General features: G+C 40.4%; 1 non-coding gene across 1 annotated transcript; it reads right to left on the bottom strand.

The window, feature by feature from the left end:
• Positions 1-491: 491 nt before the first annotated feature.
• Positions 492-598, bottom strand: LOC111726783. Its single transcript, XR_002774483.1, has one exon. It is a non-coding gene; the product is annotated as a U6 spliceosomal RNA (small nuclear RNA).
• Between the last annotated feature and the right edge of the window lie 20,954 nt (positions 599-21,552).

Genomic DNA, 21,552 nt, shown 5'->3' with positions numbered 1-21,552 from the left:
TGTCCTGAAAGTTTTCGTTTTCGTTTTTGCTTTTTGAGACTGTCCTGGGTAGAGTGTCATGGAGTGATAGCTCACAGCAACTTCAAACTCTTGGGTTCAAGTGGTCTTCTTGGCTCAGACTCCTGAGTAGCTGAGACTATAGGTGCCCACTACAATGCCTGGCTAGTTTTTCTGTTTTTAGTAGGGATGGGGTATTGCTCTTGCTCAGAGATCAAGGGATTCATCTGCTTTGGCCTCCCAAAGTGCTAGGACTATAAGTGTGAGCCACCACTCCCAGCCAGTCCTATAAGTTTTGAAAAAATATTTTTTATTATTGAAAAATTTCAAACATGCAAAAAAGTTCATTATCAGCTTCAACAATTATCTACTTATGGCCAATCTCATTGTGTTTTTCTACCAACGAGTCTATCCACTCTAAATCATTTTAAAGCACATTTCAGACACTGTATTTTATTCATAAATATTTCAGAATATTTTTTTTTTCAATTTTAAAAAATATGATACGCGTCATGAATTTGCATGTCATCCTTGCACAGGGGCCATGCTAATCTTCTCTGTATCGTTCCAATTTTAGTATATGTGCTGCCGAAGCGAGCACCAGAATGTATCTTTAAAAGATAATGACCTTTAAAATTCACCATAATACTATTACCACACTTAAAATATTAACATTAACCTTTTAATGTCATCATACATCCAAATAGTTACTGCCCCTCCTGAACACTTCCCATCTTCCCATCTTCATCCTTATATGTGTGTATGCACGTATATTTTTTTCTATTTTACTTAATCAGTTCAAACTTGCTTAAGGTAAGGCATTATATCCTAATAAAATCAACTTTGCGAATAAATATCTGTTGAAAGAATACACAGGTTTTCATAGCATTTTCATTCACTCCTGAATATTTGCTCAGACTTTACTAACCTACCAACCTACTCAACCTTCATAGAAGAAAACTGTTACAGGAGGCAACATCTGTTTCAACCTGATACATTTTGCACTAAGAATTTCATCAGACTAACTGCCCCTCGGAAAGCCATCAGATTGTTGACAGAAGGGAGTGATTGTGTACATGATTTTGAATTCAAGAAATACATTTTGTATTTTTTTCTAAATCATCCCCTAAGGAGGCAGTGCCCATAGCTCAGTGGGTAGGGCGCTGGCCACATACACCTAGGCTGGCAGGTTCATACCCGGCCTGGGCTTGCTAAAACAATGACAACTGCAACCAAAAATAACCAGGCATTGTGGCCAGTGCCTATAGTCTCAGCTACTTGGGAGGCTGAGGCAAGAGAATCGTGTAAGCCCAAGAGTTTGAAGTTGCTGTGAGCTGTGATGCTACAGCACTCTACTGTGGGTGACATAGTGAAACTCTGTCTCAAAAAAAAAAAAATCATCCAATTAGGCGATTTAGCCCAGGTAAAAATATAACTACTTCTTGGGACAATTCCTATAAATTTGAATCAGACTCATTACTTACTAAGGTCTCCTGAAGCCTAAGGCTTTGATTAGGGATTTACCTCTTCCTATTGAGAGTGAATAAGAATCTTGGTATTAAAAGTTTGTTTTTAAATTTCTGTTTCTTCCATTTTGTGCCTGATTCCTGCATGAGACACTGTCAAGTTACAGTAGATCTAGACAGAATATCAGTATGTACCTTGGATTAATTTGGCCCCTGACCTATCTAGGGTATGTGTGCATTATTGTGACAAGATTACATTAAAAATTATACAGGTTGAGCATCCCTAATCCAAAAATTCCAAATTAAAAATATGATATATTTTTTTCTGAGACAGAGTTTCACTATGTCACCTGTAGTAGAATGCTCCCAGCTCATAGCAACCTCAAACTCTTGGGCTTAAGTGATTCTCTTGCCTTAGCCTCTCAAGTAGCTGGGACAAGAGGAGCTCCTCACAAGGCCCAGCTATTTTTTTTTTTTGCTAGGTGTCATTGTTGTTAAGCAGGCCCTGGGCTGGTTTGAAACCCATCAGCCCAGTATATGTGGCCAGTGCCCTATCCACTGAGCTATGGGTGTCAAGCCAAAACAATATGAACATTTTTGAGCGTCAACATGACACCATAAGTAGATCATTCCACACTTTGACCACATGTGATGGGTCATAGCCAGGTTCAGAGTGCATACTTTTTTCTGTGTCTTTAAGAAAAGAAAGTTTGTCCCAGCTCTCTTCAGTGATGATGTATCTTTTCTGCATATGCCAGATATGTACATCATATTTTTTACCATTAAGTACTTATGTGTGAATAAGTATAAGAAAATGATTGCCTATTGGTAGCATATAAACTCAGAGTAAGGAATGATGGCAACAGCAAACAACCACAGATTGCACACAGAGGCTGCTGAGATAGTGACATCTTTGCTTCCTGATGGTTCAGTGTACACTGACTTTATTTCATGCACAAAATTATTAAAAATATTGTATAAGATGACCTTCAGGCTATATGTAAAATTGTAAATAAATTTTGTGTTTTAACTTGTGTCTCATCCCCCAGATAGCTCATTGCAGATATACCAATACTGCAAATCCCAAAATACAATAGGACCTCTGTAAGTTGACCACCCAGGGGACTGTAACAAACTGGTCAACATATGGAGGTGTATCAGAGTCTAGGACTGGTTGGTCTCCGGCCCCAGCCTATCTAGCTGTGTTCCAGACAGGACTTCTGTGCTGTTATCTCACTTGGGAACAATTGCTCTTAGTGACTGAGGGCTGTTTATTTTAGCTGAAGGGAGAGAGAGAGAGTCTTTGAGAGAATAAAGCAGTCTTCTTAGACAGATAGATCTTAGTCTTTAGCAGAGCTTAGTGATCTTCAGCAGAGAGATATTGTGCTGGTGTTCCGCAGGCAGGAGAAGTGACAGAGTCAGAGTAAGCAGGTCCAGGATAGAATGCGCATGCTCCCAGCTGCCTTCTCCTCCAGCTTAATACAAGGCTGATCTCGTGCTTCTCAACACTGCAGGTGTAGAGACTGCCAATTCACCAACACTCTCATCTCGCGAGCTCTCTCATGCTTGTTAGGAGAGCTAAATCCCTCTTCATGCCCTTTTCACCAAGGTGTTCCATTCTTGAGCTATACAGGTATTTCTTCTAACTCACTCCTCCTAGCCATAGGCTATACGGGCTGCTACAGAGGTGGTCAAACTAAAGAACTAGGCCTACTGTACTTACATGTGCATGTGGTGAATGTCTGGTCTATGAAAATTAGGTCCACTTAAGGGGGTGGTTAACATAGGGAGGTGGTCAACTATGGAGATTCTGCTGTATCTGAAATCCAAAACACTTCTGGTCTCAAGCATTTTGGATAAGGGATAGTCAACCTGCATAAAGTCCTCCTCAGATGTGTTAAGCACTCCTCTTCTACATTTGCCTTGAGACGGTAGAACCTGTAGAAGTGCTTTGCTAGCGGTCTGGGGGGCCACACTAGTGAAGCTGCTGCTGAGATGTTAACAAAGCTTGTTAAACACCTCCAATTTTACCTAATCAGTGAACATTTCTTGCAACCAACAAAATCTTTTTCAAGTATGAGAAAAGAAAACAAATTCAGCATTCCTACTAGTAGTGAAAATTTGGGGTGACTGTATATTTCTCTTGCATAGAAAGATAAAAGATTTAATTTTAGTCTGAGATGAAGAGGTTACAGTTAACAGTGGGAAAGAGTGATGCTAATGTCTTTTCGGGATAGAGCTATCCTATTTTTTGTGAATCTCCTAATCTGAATCTCTAGGATTTGCAGACTCTGCAATAAGATAAAACCCAGAAATTCTCTAGGTCTCTAATTATTTTTATTTGTTCATTTATTTCATGTCCCCAACTTGTTGGTACTGTCCTAACTTATGTTGGCCTTGTATTGCATTAACTATGAAAGTCTACATAGTAAAACCCCCAAATGCCCCCAAACCAGGAACAGAGTTTCCAGGAGAAAATCTCTAGTTGATAAGTGTGTACATGGCCGTTGGTTCTATTACCTTGGTTCTTTTTATCCCTGTTGTTCCTCTCTAGGACAATACTTTGTCTCTATGGAGAAAAATGCTGAACTTTGACACAGAAGACTTGATTGGTTTCCTAGCAATGCCATTTTGAGTGGTTGAGCTTAGGGCAATTAGTGAATGTTTCTGAGCTTCAATATCTGGCTCTCCAAAGGTCGTTGAGAAGATGAAGGTGTATATGTCTCGAGAGGTGGCCAGACCCGGGCATGGTCCATGTGAAGCACTCGGGACAGAGATAAGCAGCAGGATATCTACTCTCCATGTTCTGACCCTCTTAGTTGGGAAAAAGCAGATATTCCAATTCCTGCAGTCCTCAGATTGCCTGGCTCGGTGTCTGGCATGCAAGCCAAATACGTAAAAAATAATTGCCAAGGGAACTGAAAAACCAGCTGTGGGGTGCAGAATAACTCATGTAGCAGGGCTGCCAGTTTTGGAGGGCAAATCTCCACATCCATTACGGTCTCAAGCATCTCTTTCTGCTCCCAGGCGTATTAGTAGACACATCTTCCATTCTAGAGGAACTTGCAAAGCATTTTCATGGATTGTGTTATGGGCTAAACTGTATTTCTAACTAATTTGTGTACTGAAGCCCTAAACCCCTCAGAATGCAGTTGTACTTGGAAATAGGGCCTGTAATTAAAGAGGTAATTAAGTTAAAATGAGGCCCTTAGGGTAGAGACCTAATCCAATCTGATGGCTGTCATTATAAAAAGAGGAAATTTGGACTCACAAAGAGAAAACTACAGATGCACTTGCACAGAGAAAATACCACAGGAGGATGCAGGGAGAAGATGGCCATCTACCATCCAAGGGGAGAGGCTTAAGAAGAAATCAAGCCTGCTGACACCTTGATCTTGGACTTTCAGCCTCCAGAACTGTGAGAAAATAAATGTCTGTTGTTTAAGCTCCGTCACAATTCTTTTTAGGAAAGTCCTAGATATTCTCTTTACTACAATCTATAAGTCAAGGATTGTGATCCCAGATTTAAAAATAGACTGAGGTGCAGAGGGGTTATATGATTGCACAGTTGCACAGAACTTGGACTATTTGGCTCCAAATTCAGTGCTCCTCCTTCTGTGTCCGAGCCACCTCCTCTCTCCAGGCTTGGTTTTTCGCACTGACCCTGTCTTTTCTTCTCCCAGGAAAGGTTCAGCCTCCTGGCCCATCAGCAGAAGAAGAATCTATCTAAGTTTTACCTGATTTTAAACACTCCCAGATCAATTATAAGGCAATACTATCATTATAGCATGCCACTATAAATATCTAATTTTTGCTGCCATTTTTCTTTGCTTTGATAAGAACTTTAAGTTTTTGATTGTCAGAAAGCTGGCCAATGTTGGTTCCTTAGAATGCTAATGGAAATATACAAAGTAAAACCCCAGTCCTAAAGGTCATTGGTAACCCCTGCCCTGACTTTCACTCTGAGCACTATTGAACCACTTCACAGAATCATAGATTTTAGAGCTGGAAACTTCAAGATTTTCTGGACAAAGAGGAAACTGAGGCTGAGGGAGGTTGACTGCGTTAATCAATGTCAGATTCAAAGGGCTCCATGTCTGAGCTCACAGACAATTAGTAATGGAACATTATAGGACGGGATAGGAATGGCCATGGTAGGCACGTTGACATCATGAGAAGTGACAGAATGACAGCAAGAGGGGGCACAGCCACACCAAGCACCAGACCCAGCATTAGCCCTGCCATGCATTCAGGGGCAGTGTTATGCAGGGACCAGGGTCTCTCTCACTCCCAAGATGTTCCTGTACTCTCAGTTCCATTAAATAGTGTTTACAATGACTTTTGGCCATCAACAGAAGTTAAATTATATTCTATTTAGTTTGATTCGTAAGGCAAGGACTGACATAATACATTCTATTTACAACAGGAATAAGCAGCATTTGTTGAGGGCTGTTTGCTAGGATCTGTGCTACATGCTTCACAGGGATTATCTCATTTTAGAAATATTTCCATCCTCAATGGTTTTAACTAAAAATATTTTGGTACTTAAAGCTGCAGCTGGCTGAAATAATTCACTTATATGGAAAAACTCATTCACTAAGGAGGATTCAATTAAATGATAACTTGCATGTTCTTTTTTTCTTTTTCTCTCCATATGTGTGTGTATGTATACATATATATAATTTTTAAAATATATATTCAAGATACATATTTCAGATATAAATATATGCTCTATATATTTTCCTTTGTATTCAGTTGATGCTTGAACAATATGGGGGTTAGAAATGCCAGCCCCTTCCCACTGCACAGTTGGAATCTGTGTATAACTTTTGACTCTTGAAAAACTTAATTACTAATAGCTTAATGTTGACTAGAAGGCTAACTGATAACAAATAGTTGAGTAACATATTTTGGATGTTATATGTATTATATTATATATTGTGTTCTTACAGCAAAGTGAGCAATAGAAAAAAATATTAAGAAAATTATAAGGAAGAAAAGATACATTTATTAAGTGGAAGTGGATCATCACGAAGGTTTTCATCCTTTTCATTGGTGCCTATGCACAAATGGACCCACATAGTATAAACCCATGTTGTTTAAGGGTCAACTGTGTATGTTTTATATTATGTATATAATATATAGTATATATACTAGGTCTGACAATTATGTTGTCGAACTTGGCACCTTGTGCTTACGTTGACAGGACTGTAGAAACAATTCAGTAAGGTTCACAACCTTGGTATATCAGTGTCTCACAGCTGGGTTTGTGTCGACGTCTGGTGGTGTCTTGCCCAGTAGTGTTTATTATTGTTGCTGCCTGTTTTGGGGTGTCATCATGAGAATGTTGGAGCTTGAATTAGAGCAATGAACAAACATTGAATTTCCTGTTAAGCTTGTCAAGAGTGGAGGTGAAATCAGAAACATGTTATTCTGAGTCTATGGAAATAATGCCATGAAGAAAACATCAGTGTTTGGATGGATTAAACATTTTTCAGAGAGGAAAGAAAGCATCACTGATGAAGAGAGGTCAGGGCAGCCAGTAACAAGTAGAACTAGAGAAAATATTTATCCAATTGTGTGTCAAAATTGTCAGCTAACTATGGGAAGCATAACAGAGCAAGTAAATATCAGTAGAAAAAAAGTTGGGACAATCTTGGCCCATAGCTCATGGCTCTTGTATAAGGTGACCAGATCTAACATTGGTAAAGAGGGATAACACTGATGGGGGGGTGGGGCGGGGGTGGGGCAGGGTGGGGCCTGACAACAATGCAAACTTTGATAAGCAGTTCTCGATAATCACTTCTGAGCAATTATTTGTTATTATTACAGTTTAACATTACAAAATTAACAAAAGTAATACAAAACTCATATCCTGGCAAAATAGCCACATGGCAGCCAAAAACCATATATTCCCTTCCTGTTCTCCCGCCCGTTTGTGCATTCTTTCCAAAAATCAGGACTTTTTTTAAAACGCCGCGGGAAGCAGGACAAATTGTTAAAAATCTGGACTGTCCCACCAAAAGAGCGACATCTGGTCACCTTACTCTTGCATTACGACATTGCATCAGCTCACAGGACACTGTTTGTAAGGGAATTTTTATCCCGTAAACAAACAATTAAACACACTTCTGCATGTTACAAGCACTAGTAATTAGAACTTGTAAAATACAGCAATGCAAGCTTGTTCCAAGAAGTGGGTGGAGCCTGGGACAAGTCACACTCTTTTTTTCCACCTCTAAATCCAAAATCTGCTTTTAGTTTTTGTGATGTTGACCCTTCTGTAACCCTCACCACTGTCTACTAACTGCTTTCATTCATTCATTCATATGGGCTACCCTCACTTGAAAGTCTTCTCATGTAAACAAGTGGTCTTTTTTGTTTTAAATTTTCAGATTTTTTTCAATTTTATTGATACATAATTGAATAGTTCTTCTTCTTTTTTTTTTATTTGGAGAAGTCAAAGCACTTCTTGTTTCCATCCTGTCCTGGCCCTGCCTCTGTAAGCAGCAGGTGTTCCATACATAGGTGGTGAATCTGCCAGGCTGTCAAGTGCAGTGGTTGACAGCTCGGGGCCTTGAAATCATACTACAGAGGTTGGGAAACCAGCTCAATTCTGTACTCAGTGCCTGATTTTGAGATTATGCATCTGTGAGATGCGAATAATAATAGTATTAACATCCCAAGTTGTTGTGAAGATTACATGAGATAACAGAGGTTATAGTGCAGTACCTGATGTATAAGCAATGCTCTGTGTTCATGCTTATAAATTAGCCTGCATGCTTAGGACATCATTGACAACTGAGTCTCAGAGTGTTTATCTCCAGGGGAGTTTGCCCAGAAGGGAAGAGTGTTTTTTATTCCTACTACCTTGTAGAGGGTTTGGATGCTATAGATTGATTTTGAGTTGTCATGTTTATGGTTTTATTTTTTCAGGATCTATGGCAGCTTTTTCTTCCAGCTGATGTCCTCCTTAAATCAGAGCCTATCTACTAGTACAGACTTCTTAAACTTGAATGAGCATCAGCACCCCCTGGAGGACTTGTTCAAATGCAGGTGACTGGCCCCACCCCAGAGTCTGTGACTCAGGAGGCCTGAGGTGGCACATAAGAACCTGTATTTCCAATAGGCCCCCAGGTGATGCTGAAGCTGCTGGCCCAGGGACCCACTTTGAGAGCTGCTGCACTCTCAGGACGCAGCCCCCCAACCCAGGGGTCTTCTTTGTTGTCTTTTAGGGTGGGATACTCTGCTAAACATGTTTTATAATTTCATGTAGAGGAAAGATCAGCATAAAATAGATGCTCCTTTGATCGCCAGACTTGACTAAATGATTATGTTAATAAATCTGTAGGGCATTAACTTGCCAGTGTCTAAACACCTTTAAATTATTCCAGTTGGCATGTCAGGTGGAAATATTTCAATGTCATGTTAGACAGGTGCTGACTTGGGAATGCTCCGGTTACTGTGCCTCATCAGCCTGATGCTGTCATGTCTTTTTTTCCTGGCCGGGTTAGCGTTACCACAGTGTCTGTCCTGGTGTGGATGTTGGCAGCTCCTCCTGGGGTGTGGCCCTGGCTTGATCACTGATGTCAGCTCCTCTACCAGGAAGGAACTGCCTCTGGTCAGGTAAGCTGGAAGAGGAGATGGAGCATGAGCCAGGAGAAACTGGAAGACCATCTGTGCATTTTATTAAAAAAAGTGCTCCCTCTAGATGGACACAGCACTCCAGAACAATGGAAGGTGCCTGACTTCTGCAACACAGGACTTCTTGAACCTGAGGTTATTTCCATAGTTTGTATAGGGAGCATAAATTAGTTCATTTAATCATCGCTGCAACTCTCTGCAAGAGTATTTGCTAGTATCTTCATTGCATAGATGAGAAAACTGGGGCCCATTGAAGAAGTTCATTAATATCCCCAAGATCTCACGGTTCGCTGGTGTTGAAGCCAGAGGACAAGCCCTGACTGAACCTCCAACTAATAGATGACAGAGCTATAGAAGTAGTAGCCTTATTGATTGACTGCCCAGGCTCTGTATCAGACACTTGCAGCTTCATTCATTCATTCTTCCATTCATGCATCTGTTAAGTACCAATTGTATAAAAGTCATCATATAAAGCATTCTGAGGAATACTGGCCAAAAGTGTTACCTTAAGAAATTAGTCTAATTTTGTTTTTTCAAACAAAACATCTCACATATTTATTACTGAACGAGTCTATTAATATGAAAGCATAAAAATAAGGGGGAAAATCAGTATTTTCCCGGCAAAACCATCTATTCAGATAGTAGCAATTCTTTTCAGTCTGATGTGATGAGAACCCAGGGACCTTGATGCAGTGTAGACTTGTACACCACCATGTGGGACTTCCGACAGACCCAGCCTAGCTCTTTTTTAGCGTCTCATCTGAACCTGATTTTATTACTCGTTTTCATTTTAATCCATTGATAATGGACTCAAGTTAGAAAGAAATTCTGCATGGCAGATCGAGATATTGGCTCTTGCTATTATGTAATAGAGGGACAAAGAATAAAATATGAAGGTGAAGAGGTTGGAGTGACAGCCGATCCAGGGCTTAGGAAAGCACAATGCTCCCGCTGTCATTCAATTTCATTACAAAGGCAACTCAGGGGTCACACCAAGACACTTTGCTAAGAATAGTTGTTACCAGGTAAGGTGATTTTGGATGCAAATAACCCCAAGTCAATTGACTTAAGCAAGGGACACCAAGTGTCAAAAGTCCCTGGAAGTCCAGAGAGAGGGTAGCTGAGCAGTACCTCTGTAATCCTATCAGGTTGGAGGTTCCAATATCCTCTCCCTTTGCACCCATAGGATGAACTCCATCCCGATACAGCTTCCTAGCATAGCCTCAAGATGACAGCTCCTGACAACAGACATCAACAGATAGGACAAGGTCTGCTTGGGAAAAGGAACTGTTTCTCTCATAGCCTGTTCTGTGCAAAAGGAAACCCTTACCAGAAGCTCGGCAGCAGGCACCCCTCCTCGTAAGGAATTGCCAAGTTTGGCTTGGATCAATCACAATTTACTCAAGTCTCAGAGCAAAACTGTGGCTCTGCCAACACAGAAGGGGCAAGTGGCTGTTGTAGGCAATAAATGTGTCTGCCTCAACGCCATGAAACTGAGGCTACTCCAAAGAGGTATATTGCAAAGTATCAAATACAGTAAATGGCTGTGAGAGCAAGTCCCTTGTGGATGCCTTATTGGGAATGAAAATATCAAGCGCCATATACTGCCTCTTCTTGCCTCATAAATCACTATGATGGGCATTTACAATCCTCTGCAGAAAGCAGAAAGTGGGCTTTTAGCGATTCATTTGAATAGATGCCCATCAATTTACTGGAATCTTGTTCAAATGTAAATGAAAACAATTTTAATTAACAGGATCTGTAGTTTTATTTTTAGATTGTGCCCAAAGCAATTTTCCCCAGGGAGTTTTTCAATCTGGGGAATTGTATGAACTCTGGGAATTTTTACATGATAATATGATTCAGTTGAAGGTGTGATGTTCCCACATTGAAACTGTTACCAGTATCTATCTAGTAAGAATGTACTAACCTGTAGTGGGGTAGTTTATTGTCAACTTGGCATCATTGCTTTCATCCCATCTGAGGTTGGAGATCCAGACTGTTTCCCTGCTTGGGTTAGAATTAGCCAAGGAGAAAAACTCACAAGATTTGGAAGGGTAAGTGCATCACAGGCCATCACCCTTAGGAAGCTGTTGGAGTCAAACACATAGGTTCTCAGATCTTTCCAGAGCTCCAACTTCATAGACACAGCAGCTCTGCAGCCCTCTCCAGGAATTCCTGTTTTGTGGACATGCTGGAAATGCCAGCACATGCCCCCGAGCTTTGGTGGTCACCCTCCTGGCATCCTCTCCCTTAGCACTTTTGATAGACATGAAATCCTCAATTTTGTCCTAAATACTTTATACCCAGAATGCAGAGAGGGGTTACTGTTTTCTTCATCAAACCCTAACAGGCCAGATCCTCCTGTGTTTCTTCTCTCCAAATCCACCTCTCAGCATGAGCATACACACACATTTCCTTAATTCAGATGCTTTCCCCAGAGTTAAGCACTATTCACAATTTGGTTTGTATCATTTTATTTATAAACATACAAATATCTTACATATGTAAAACTTTTTAAAAATACAAATGAGATTATATTATAAATATTATTTAGCAATACTCTTTTTTCATTTTATATATCCCAAATATATTTTTATGATATAGTTATTATCTTCATTATTTTTAAGAGTTTCATAGTATTCTGTTACATGGCTATAGTATACTTTGTTTAATCAGTCCTTTATTAATGAGCAGATAGTTTTTTTAAAAAATTTTTCACTACTGTTAATAGCACTGCAGTGAACATCTTTGTAAGGTTACCTGTGTGTTATTGGCAAACGTTTCTTTAGGATGAAACTTAGAGGTGCGATTGCTGTTACAGAGCACATGCACATGTAATGTTTTGATACGTGGGTGGAGCAGTGCCTGGGAAAGGTATTGCTTTAATATCTGTTTCCTGAATTATACTTCACAGGCTGTTGCCTCCACCAACTGGAGGAGGCTCCATGTAACTCATGAAAACCTAAAGCTGAAACAAGGCTCTGTCCTAGGAAGGCCCTGGCTGCAGATTCACTATAAATCCGGTGCTATTTTTATCACATCACACCACTTTAGGCGGCATAAAATTAGAATATTACCTAAATTGAAAGGTCTAAAAATAGGAATGAAAGATGTGATCCCTGACTTCTCCCTGGTAACAGCGCAGTGCTAATGATCCCCTTCTGTTAAGGCTCTTGGCTTCAACTTCCAACCTCCTGTAGGTTTTCTTTTATCCTGTTTTAAAATACAGAATAAATATCTCCTGCAGTGCCATTATTTCTTGCTGAGTTATGTTTGTTCTGCTTTGCATAGTTGTATATTCTTATTAATGCAGCACCCAAATATTTGTGCCAGCAGGTCCTGCTAGCTGACCTCTTTTGGAAAATGCCACCTTTGTTGTTTTTTGCTATAATAGGTCTGTCTGCACCTACCTACTTCAATTCGTTGGGACTGTACTTTTGCTACAGCCGATCATTTCAAAGAAAAGAAAATGATAAATAAATTACTACTGCTAACAGTCAAGTTAATTATAACAAGCACTGCTTGTAAAGCAAACAAATTGAGTCACATTAAAAGAACTCTTAATGATGGATTACTTATGTTTTAAAGTGACCTGCCACAATAAAAAACATGAAAATAAAAAGAAATTTAAGTTTACTCTCTAACAGAAATCTATAATTTAATCTATAATTTAGTCATCAACAGGTAATTGTTAGTAGTGGTAACATGGTTATAATGTGTGTAAATTTGTTTGGTTAATCACTAAGCCATTTTATAATCCTAATGCATTCTTAATGGCACAGCAATTCATCTTAAAATTGATTACTAGTAAATGATACCTATAATTAGGGTCAGGAAGTGGGGGAGAGAAACATTCTTAATGTCTAAAACCTTAGACAGTGAACCAAGAGTTTTAGCTTGAAAAGCCTCCTGTAATTTACCCTGGAAAAGGCATTTAAGGCAGGTGCTTCTTTGAAAGCCATTTTCTGCTGTTGGACGTATGAGTATTTTTGATGTGAGAGCCTCTTGAGTTTCTTTTGATATTCTAGTTCATTCCATAGAGAACAATGGCACTCTTGGTAACATTTGATAATAGTTAATTCTTGGAAGAAGTTTAGTGTTTGGAACTCTTCATGATTGTAGATATAGGACAGTAGTTTTCAACTAGGGACAGTTACTTTCTTCTACAGAGGACATTGGCAATGTCTATAGATTTTGATCACCATGACTCAAAAGGGGGCTATTGACATGAGTGGGTGGGCATGAGGGATGCCACCCAACATCCTGCAATGCACAGGACTCTCCCTGGCAACAAAGAATTATCTGGTCCAAAATGTCAATGGTGCTATCACTGAGAAACCCAGATACAGGATATTGAGCATGACGGAGGGCTCTGTGCTCTCCTCAAAGATTGCAAGGCAAAGCCCTCTGAGGAAAGTAGAAACTGGATTGTAAATAAACAAAAGCTGATGTGTGGAGTTGTTGGTCTGAGGCCTCTGTGGTTCTCTCCTCAAAGCAGGCCAGGCCACACTTGAAAATTCTCCCTCATCTGTGTTCCTGTTTCAGTCAAATGCAATGGTTTAGGCTTTTCTTTTTCCTTTTGGCTTGTTATGAAAGATGAAAGATATATATACAGAGGGTGCCAAAAATGTATACACATTTTTTTTTTGGCTGGGGCTGGGTTTGAACCTGCCACCTTCAGCATATGGGGCCAGCACTCTACTCCTTTGAGCCACAGGAGCCACCCCTGTATATACATTTTTAAGCAAGAAAAAATTGTAATACTCAATATATACCAAATACAAAAGAGGAATACAAGTCACATTTGAGCACCTCTTGTAATTGTAGAAGTCAAATGTGACTTGAATATTATAGTTTCAATACAGTTCTTAGTATAGTTTTTTCCTTGCTTAAAATCTGTGTATGTGTGTGTGTATAGATATAGATATAGATATAGGTATATGTTTTGTTGTTGTTGTAGTTGTTGCTGTTGTTTTGGCACCCTCTGTATTTTTGATCTGACTAAGGCCAAGGAAGTGTTCCCTTTGGGATTTCTACAAATTTTCCTTTCTGTTTATTGTTTATGGACTTTCACAGTTCACCACTGTCTGTTGTGTTATTGATACAAAGAAAGCAAGTTGAACAGAGGTGAGGAAACTTTTCCAAAGGGAGAAATTCTTAACTATGATAACCCTCTGAGTGACTTCTGAATTGAGATGTTACCATTGTTAAATGGAAACATCAGCCATTTAAAAAAAAGATTGAGAACACCCATGAATATACACAAATAAAAAACAAATTAAAAACTGTTTAAGAACAAATTAAGAACTGAACAAATTGCAGGCATATAAAACCCCTGAACCATATTATGAATAGGAGCTTCACATTGGCTAAGCCTCTTTTTATTGAGGAAAAGACAGTAAAAAAGGGCCATATTGTGCCCAGGCTGGGGCCAGGCTTACGTCGGGTAGTGAGGATGAGCTGGGTCTCCCCATGGACTTTGAATTGCCTGGGTTGCCCGGCTTTCCTCTGATGCCTTCAAAACACTGTGCCAGAGAAATGAAAATCAATAAGAAAACATTTATACAGCACTTTAGGCTCCTTGGAGGAAAGGTCTTGGAGACGGAAGCTGTATTGTCGTTCACATTGGACTGGGCACAGTCATAAAGCAGAGAAGGACACTCTGAGCAGAGTGTTTTGTGATGACTTCATCTTTTTCCGAGCTAATAGCTATTAGTAACTAATATAGGCCCATATGGAGAGCCTGTCACGTAGCTCAGATTACTGGCCTGATGCTTTTGTCTGGGTCCCTCTCTGAAGGTCTAACCAAAGACAGGAAAACCAATTTTAAAAAGGCGTAGGATGGGGATGAGTCCTCAATAAAAGCCTAGTAACTTTTCAATTCTTTACACTTCATTCTGTTTTCAGAATTTGCTTCATTTGGTAATATTTTAATACACAATTCATTAGCATGTAAAAATGCTCGAGAGTGCAAGGATAGATGTAGTAAAGATATCCTGAAATAGTAGAATTTGCCATGAAATCTTTTTTTTTTTTTTTTTGAGACAGGAGCCTCAAGCTGTCCCCCTGGGTGGAGTGCCGTGGCATCTCAGCTCACAGCAACCTCCAACTCCTGGGCTCAAGTGAGTCTTCTGCCTCTGCCTCCCAAGTAGCTGGGACCACAGGCGCCCCCCACAGCGCCCGGCCATTTTTTGGTTGCAGCCGTCATTGTTGTTTGGCGGGTTCGGGCTGGATTCGAACCCGCCACCTTGGTTGTACATGGCTGGAGCCTTAGCCACTTGAGCCACAGGTGCCGAGCCGCCATGAAATCTTTTAATATTTCATCTTATTTAGCCCTTAAAACATGAGTTATTGAATATTTATTAAAATCTTTCTTTTATAGGGAAGTGATCAAAACAGATTATTAGATTGGAACACAGGTTAAACCTAAGAAAGATGTGAAGAGTACACTTTTATCAGAGATGAGTGAGATAGAGAAATACTTAGGTGGAGAAATTTTACAGCAAATGATTTGTCTGTCTGGCATACAGTAATTGCATTGCTGTATTCATCTCATTTGAATAAAAAGACTTCAGTATGAAAAGAAAAGAAATTGTATAGATTCCCTCCAAAGAACACTGGGGCAAAAACAAAATAACAATAAAATAAAATAACAATCAAAAAAGAAAACAGCAAAGTAAAAACCTTACGCTCTCACAGGCAGGAGCCAGTGCTGCATGTGGCGTCACAAAGCCAGACCAACACAGATGATGTTCTGCTCTGGCTCTTGCTAGGGGTCAGGGTCACAGAGATGCCTCAGCAAGGCCCTGTTAAGGAGTCACTTAGCTCAAGCCAAGTGAGCCAAGAACAAAGTCAGCAGAAGGCCACACCTTTTTCAAGAAACCATGGCTATTCATCACACAGTTTAAGAAATGAGCAGGGGCAAGTTTTTAAATGTATCAACAGAGATTACTGTGATTCTAGTGATTCTAGATAAGGTCAAGGTGAATTTTCCCTTGAGACTAGACAGTTAGACATTAGAGAGGTGTATCATTGCTTGATATAATTCTTCCTTTTTTTTTTTTTTAACTGTCAAGGAACCTATTGCATCAGGTCTCTGAATTACACATTTCTCACTTCTACATAGACATTGACCCTGAAAGTTAATGTAAGTTGAATTTGAGTCACTCAACAGCAAGTTGCAAGGCCAAAGTACAGCTTCAGTGCAGAAAGGTTTGCATCCGGATTCTGAATTAGCCCCTTGATTGCTGTGTGCCCTCTGGAAAATTATTTACTGTTCCCAAGTCTTACGAGCACTCTCATCTTCCTTAACAGTATTCTCAGGATCAGAAGACAGGGATTTTTAATGACTAAGAATTGGGGTGCCTGGAATGCAGCTGGAGCTCAAAGGGCATCAGTGTTAATTAATTTGGAATATACTAGTCATCTATCAGCTTGAAAGAATTAAACATGTTTTCAAATGTCTAACCCATTTAGGACTCTCGAGAGTGACTTTACACCAAGAAGATACTCATAAGAGCGAGCCACAAAATGTTTTTTGAAGACACTTTACCAGCCAGCTCATGGGACCATCAGTGTTCACCAAATTGTTTTCAAAGGCTTATTTAGAGGAGGTAGCCAAGAGAACTCCAGGGTTTTAAACACAATTAGCGTTATGTACACCATTAGTGCTATAGATAGTAGACATAATATTTTCAAATTTGTCTTATGTGCTACAAGAATCACCAAAGCAGAGCCCTAATGGTCCCCTAAAGCACTTTGTATTTATTAAGTCATTTTCTCTGGGGATTTTTAAATTATTTTTTATTAAATCATAACTTTGTACATTGATGCATTTATGGGGTTCAGAGTTCTGCTTCTGTATACAACGTGAAATGCTTACATTGAACTAAGTAGCACATCCATCACAGTTATAGTCATTTCTTAATAGTTTTGAAATATACCATGGCATCATGCACATTAGGTGAGGTACCTAATGGGGATGTTTAGTTAAATCAAAAATCATGGTTATACTTTATAGAGGAAGGAACTGTCAAAGGAATATTAGGGCACACCCTCTTGGATACAGAGCAGAGCAGTGGTGAGACTGGTCTCTCTATGTATGGTACATCCTGGTTGTTAGTAATCTAGGCAGGGAAAGAGCTTTGTTAGCATTAGGCAGCATCTCATACCATCTGGTGGTTTTTCCCATCCAGGAGCGTTGGCTGTTCCTTAGCTTACAATCTGGAACTTCTGCTTCCACTTCCATGTGGTCAATCCCTGAGTCTCTTTCCACCTTCACACACAGGAATAAGCAAGTGTGGCCAGGGCTGCTGAGTGGGGATCCGGCGCCTGCTACTCATTTATAACCTATCCCCACATAGCTTATGTTTTTTCTGAGTTTTAAAGTGAGGACTCCTGAGTTAAGGTGGTAGCAATAGAAAGCTCTCCCTCCTTCAATACCTAAGGGAATTTTGAGAAAATGAACAAAATAAAATACAATAGTTTCCCTTTCTCTGTGGGGAATATGTTCTAAGACCCCCAATAGATGCCTGAAAATTCAGATAATTCTGAATCTTAGAGAGACAATGTTTTTTTCTATACATTTAAACCTATGATAAAGTTTTAATTTATACATTAGGCATAGTAAGAGATTAACAATAATAACTGATAATATAATAGAACAGTTATAACAATATACTGTAATTAAAGTTGTATGAATGTGGTGTCTCTCGCTTTCAAAATACCTTATTGTACTGTATCATGGGTGAGACTGTCGGAAACAAAACCATGAATAAAGGGGGATTACTGTATATCAGCTAAAATTAACTAGTCACAATCAAACAAAGAAAGGAAAACCCAAATCAAACCAAAGCTAATATAAGAGCCCAGGGAAGAGAGCAGGAGATCTCATGTAAAAGGCACCACAGGCAGTTGGTGCCAAACCCTGCATTTTGGTGAGTCTCACTGATACCCTCCCACTGGAGAGAAGCAGGTGGAGCTGGTGCGCGAGAAGCCTTGAAAAAGGTTAAGGAGACCTGGCCCAGAGCAGAGGCTCCTTAGGTCATTGCATAGCAGAGGCAGAGACAGGGAGAGCCACATGCTGAGTGGGTGGTAGTGGGGGGCTGAGCCTCTGTGGGTGCACAGGCTCTGCTATAGGCCAGGAGAGGGAAGCTGAAAGAGATAAAGAGCTTTGCTAGATTGTTTTCCTACCCTGGAGCATCGAGATTAACTCCCTAGTACACAGTGTAGAACTGCTATGGAGCTCTATTTATTTTCTTTCATTTTCAGATCTCTTTCTTGGGAGATCAGAAAAGCAGTTCCTTTTTTTTTTTTTTTGAGACAGAGCCTCAAGCTATCCCCCTGGGTAGAGTGCTGTGGCAGCACAGCTTACAGTAACCTCCAACTCCTGGGCTCAAGTGAGTCTCCTGCCTCAGCCTCCCAAGTAGCTGGGACCACAGGCGCCTGCTACAATTCCTGGCTATTTTTTGGTTGCAGCCATCATTGTTTGGTGGGCCTGGGCTGGATTCGAACCCGCCACTTTAGGTGTACGTGGCTGGCGCCTTAGCCACTTGAACCACAGGCGCTGAGACAGAAAAGCAGTTTTTGAAACAACTTCTCGGTATTTACTCTCAGTACTCAGCTGAGAGTGGAAGACAGATACTTAATAGAGCTTAAAAACAATGTCAAAGAGAACTTAACTTCCCTGCAGCCATGCAGGTGGGAGGTCAGCACCTCACTTAGGCATAAAAATGATAAAAATGTGTAGTTTATGTATACACACAAAAGAAAGGAAGATAGGAAAAGAGCATGTGGAAAGCCAATCTAAAAAAAAGCCCACCTCAGTAACCAGAGACAGTTTATCCACAGATTACACAATTTATGCCATGAAAGAATTAATGCAGAGCTATAAATATAAAGGCACATTTATCAAACTTTAAGAATGAAGAAAGACTATTTCAGGCACCCAGGCCAAAAAAATTTCAAGATACCTCAAGGACAAAAAAATCCAGAGGGTTTCAGACATCCACATAGAAATGCCAGGACAATGTGGCAATGCCTACATTGAGGGATATAAATTATGACCAAGGAATATTATGCAAAGGAAGTTGCATGTTATTCACACATAAAGATAATAGGTAAAAGTGAAAATATTTTAGGAATATAGTGTCCATAGCCAATTTTTTGGGAAAGTTTTTCTTAAAGTATAACAGTAAAGAACATAAATCCTAAGAAGCACTTTGAAAATTTTTTTACAAAATGAGCACACCTGGGTAGTCATCACTGAGACCAAGATAGAGAATAATGCCTTTGCCCCAGACTCACCCTCACCACCTCATGTCTTCTTCCCACCATTAGTACCTTCCCAAAGCTAACCATTATTCTGCTCTGCACACCATGGATTCATTTTGCCTGTTATTTTTCATATAATAGAACTCAAATCATACTCACTTGTATGTCTATATATGTCTGGTTTCTTTTTCTTAGGCAGTGTAGCATCTGTGCTATTTATCCCCTTTGCTTGAAGTGGCAGCTTGTCATGTAATTTTGGGTTGTATTCTAGACATGCTGAATATATAGTACGAAACCCTGGGTCCTGTTAAAATCTTCTGAAGAATGTTGACTTATCATTTAAGCGGTCAGTCATCCCACTGGTCCTGACCTCCTTTGGTGAGCTGTGGTTCCAATGTCAGTTTAGTATTAAAAATCCTTGCAGTGCTATCTCCTAGTTCTTTTTGGGACCTGGAAGGTGGAGAGAATTACAGAATTCTTGGCAATATTATGCTTGGTTTAATGACTCCATCCACCCTCCACACAAAGAGATGACCAGATCTTAGCATGGTTTTTAGCAGTGTAAGACCAGGGCCCTAACATGGTCCCTGAGAAAGCTCTGTTCCCCAGGAGAATTTATTGTTTGTCCTAGCCAACACCTAACTGAAGGCCCCTGTGCTCTCATTCTTAGAGCATTTTCTAAAAAGGGCTTATCATTGTGAGTGTGTGTCTCCTACAACACACACCTGTCTTCCTTAAGGACCTGAAAGTCCTTTCTTTGAAATGCAGTCTTCAGGAAGGATGGGGCCACTATGGCTTAGATAGAGTCCTGACAATCAGCAGTCCACAGACACAGTCAACTCACTGCACCTACACTGGCCCATCCTTTGGAATTTTTCACTCTCTTGACTCTATCAAGTCTTCACACACCCTCACCTCTTTCATTCTCCCTTTAAAATAACCATTCACCTCTGTACAGGTTAGAACAGAGCTCACTTCTTACTCCTATCACAAGTAGTAGCTGAATGAAATCTATTTCCACTGCTTTAGTTAAAGTCAGGCTTTGTTTATCTTTGACAGTGTGGCCTTTGGCCTGGTTCAGTCATCAAAGATTTTGCTGTGCTGATTCCAGTTCCTTCTGGGTGTGTGTACAGTGGGGTAAGTCTGGGGCCTCTTATGCAGACCGAGGGCCTCTTTCTCCAGCTGCCTGCTCTCCAGTGTCTTCCCCTCATTCTCTGGCTCCTGGGGAACCCTTCCCGACTGGCTGGAAGGCCAATGCTTCAGCTTCCTCCCTTCCTGCTGAGCACTTCCTACCCTAAAAATCACCTGTCAGCAGAGCAGCATGAGCCAGGAGCCTGTGGGAGCCTCTATAGGGCTTCTTCACTGAGTGAGACTCATTGGAGGTGGAGCCAGATGTTAAAAACTTTTGTCCTGCATGAGTTCTCCCAACCAGAGTTACAAAGTGGAGACAGTGGAACTGGGTTTTGCTCAGTAAATACTGGTCGGATAAATGAATCAAGTTGGATTCATTCATTTCAAAGCTAACGGCAGAGGCACCTGGGCTTTCTTTGTATGAGTCAGGGTTCTCCAGAGAATCCGAACCAGTGGTATATATATCTCTATGTCTGTCTGTCTGTCTATCATCTCTGGAGAGATTTTAAGGAATTGGCTCATGCTATTGTAGTGAAGGCAAGTCTGAAGTCCACTAGGCAGACCGAGCTGATGTCACAACCCGGAGTCTGAAATCCACAGGCCAAGACAACAGGCTGGGAATGCAGGGAGGGCCACAAATACCTTTCCAGAAATATCTAGACTAGTGCTGGGCCGTACATGTAAAGCTGTTGCCTATCCCAGCTCACGCAGAACTCTGACCATCACACAGCCTACTAGATGGCACTGGGAGCATTCAGTTCATCCTGGGTGCCATTTCTGTCACTAAAATGAAAGAAATGACACTCCCTAGACTGAAGAGACCAATGAAATATCTAATCGATATTGTTTGGCGAAGAATGTATGCTCAGCCAAGTCAGCTCCCATCTCCTATCAAGTTAAAACAAAACAAAACAAAACAAAACAAAACAAAACCCTGATTATAATAATAGCTCATGTTGATGACTGTGGCCAAGTGCCTGGCACTGTTCTACCCTGAAGGATTAACTCAAAGCCTTCATAGAGCCATCTAGGAGGTGCT

The sequence above is a fragment of the Otolemur garnettii genome, unplaced genomic scaffold (genome assembly GCF_000181295.1).
Source record: "Otolemur garnettii isolate 467f Iridium unplaced genomic scaffold, OtoGar3 scaffold00079, whole genome shotgun sequence".
In the NCBI taxonomy this organism is placed as follows: Eukaryota; Metazoa; Chordata; class Mammalia; order Primates; family Galagidae; genus Otolemur; species Otolemur garnettii.
Note: the sequence above shows the minus strand (reverse complement) of the source record. Positions and strands in the feature narration are given on the sequence as shown.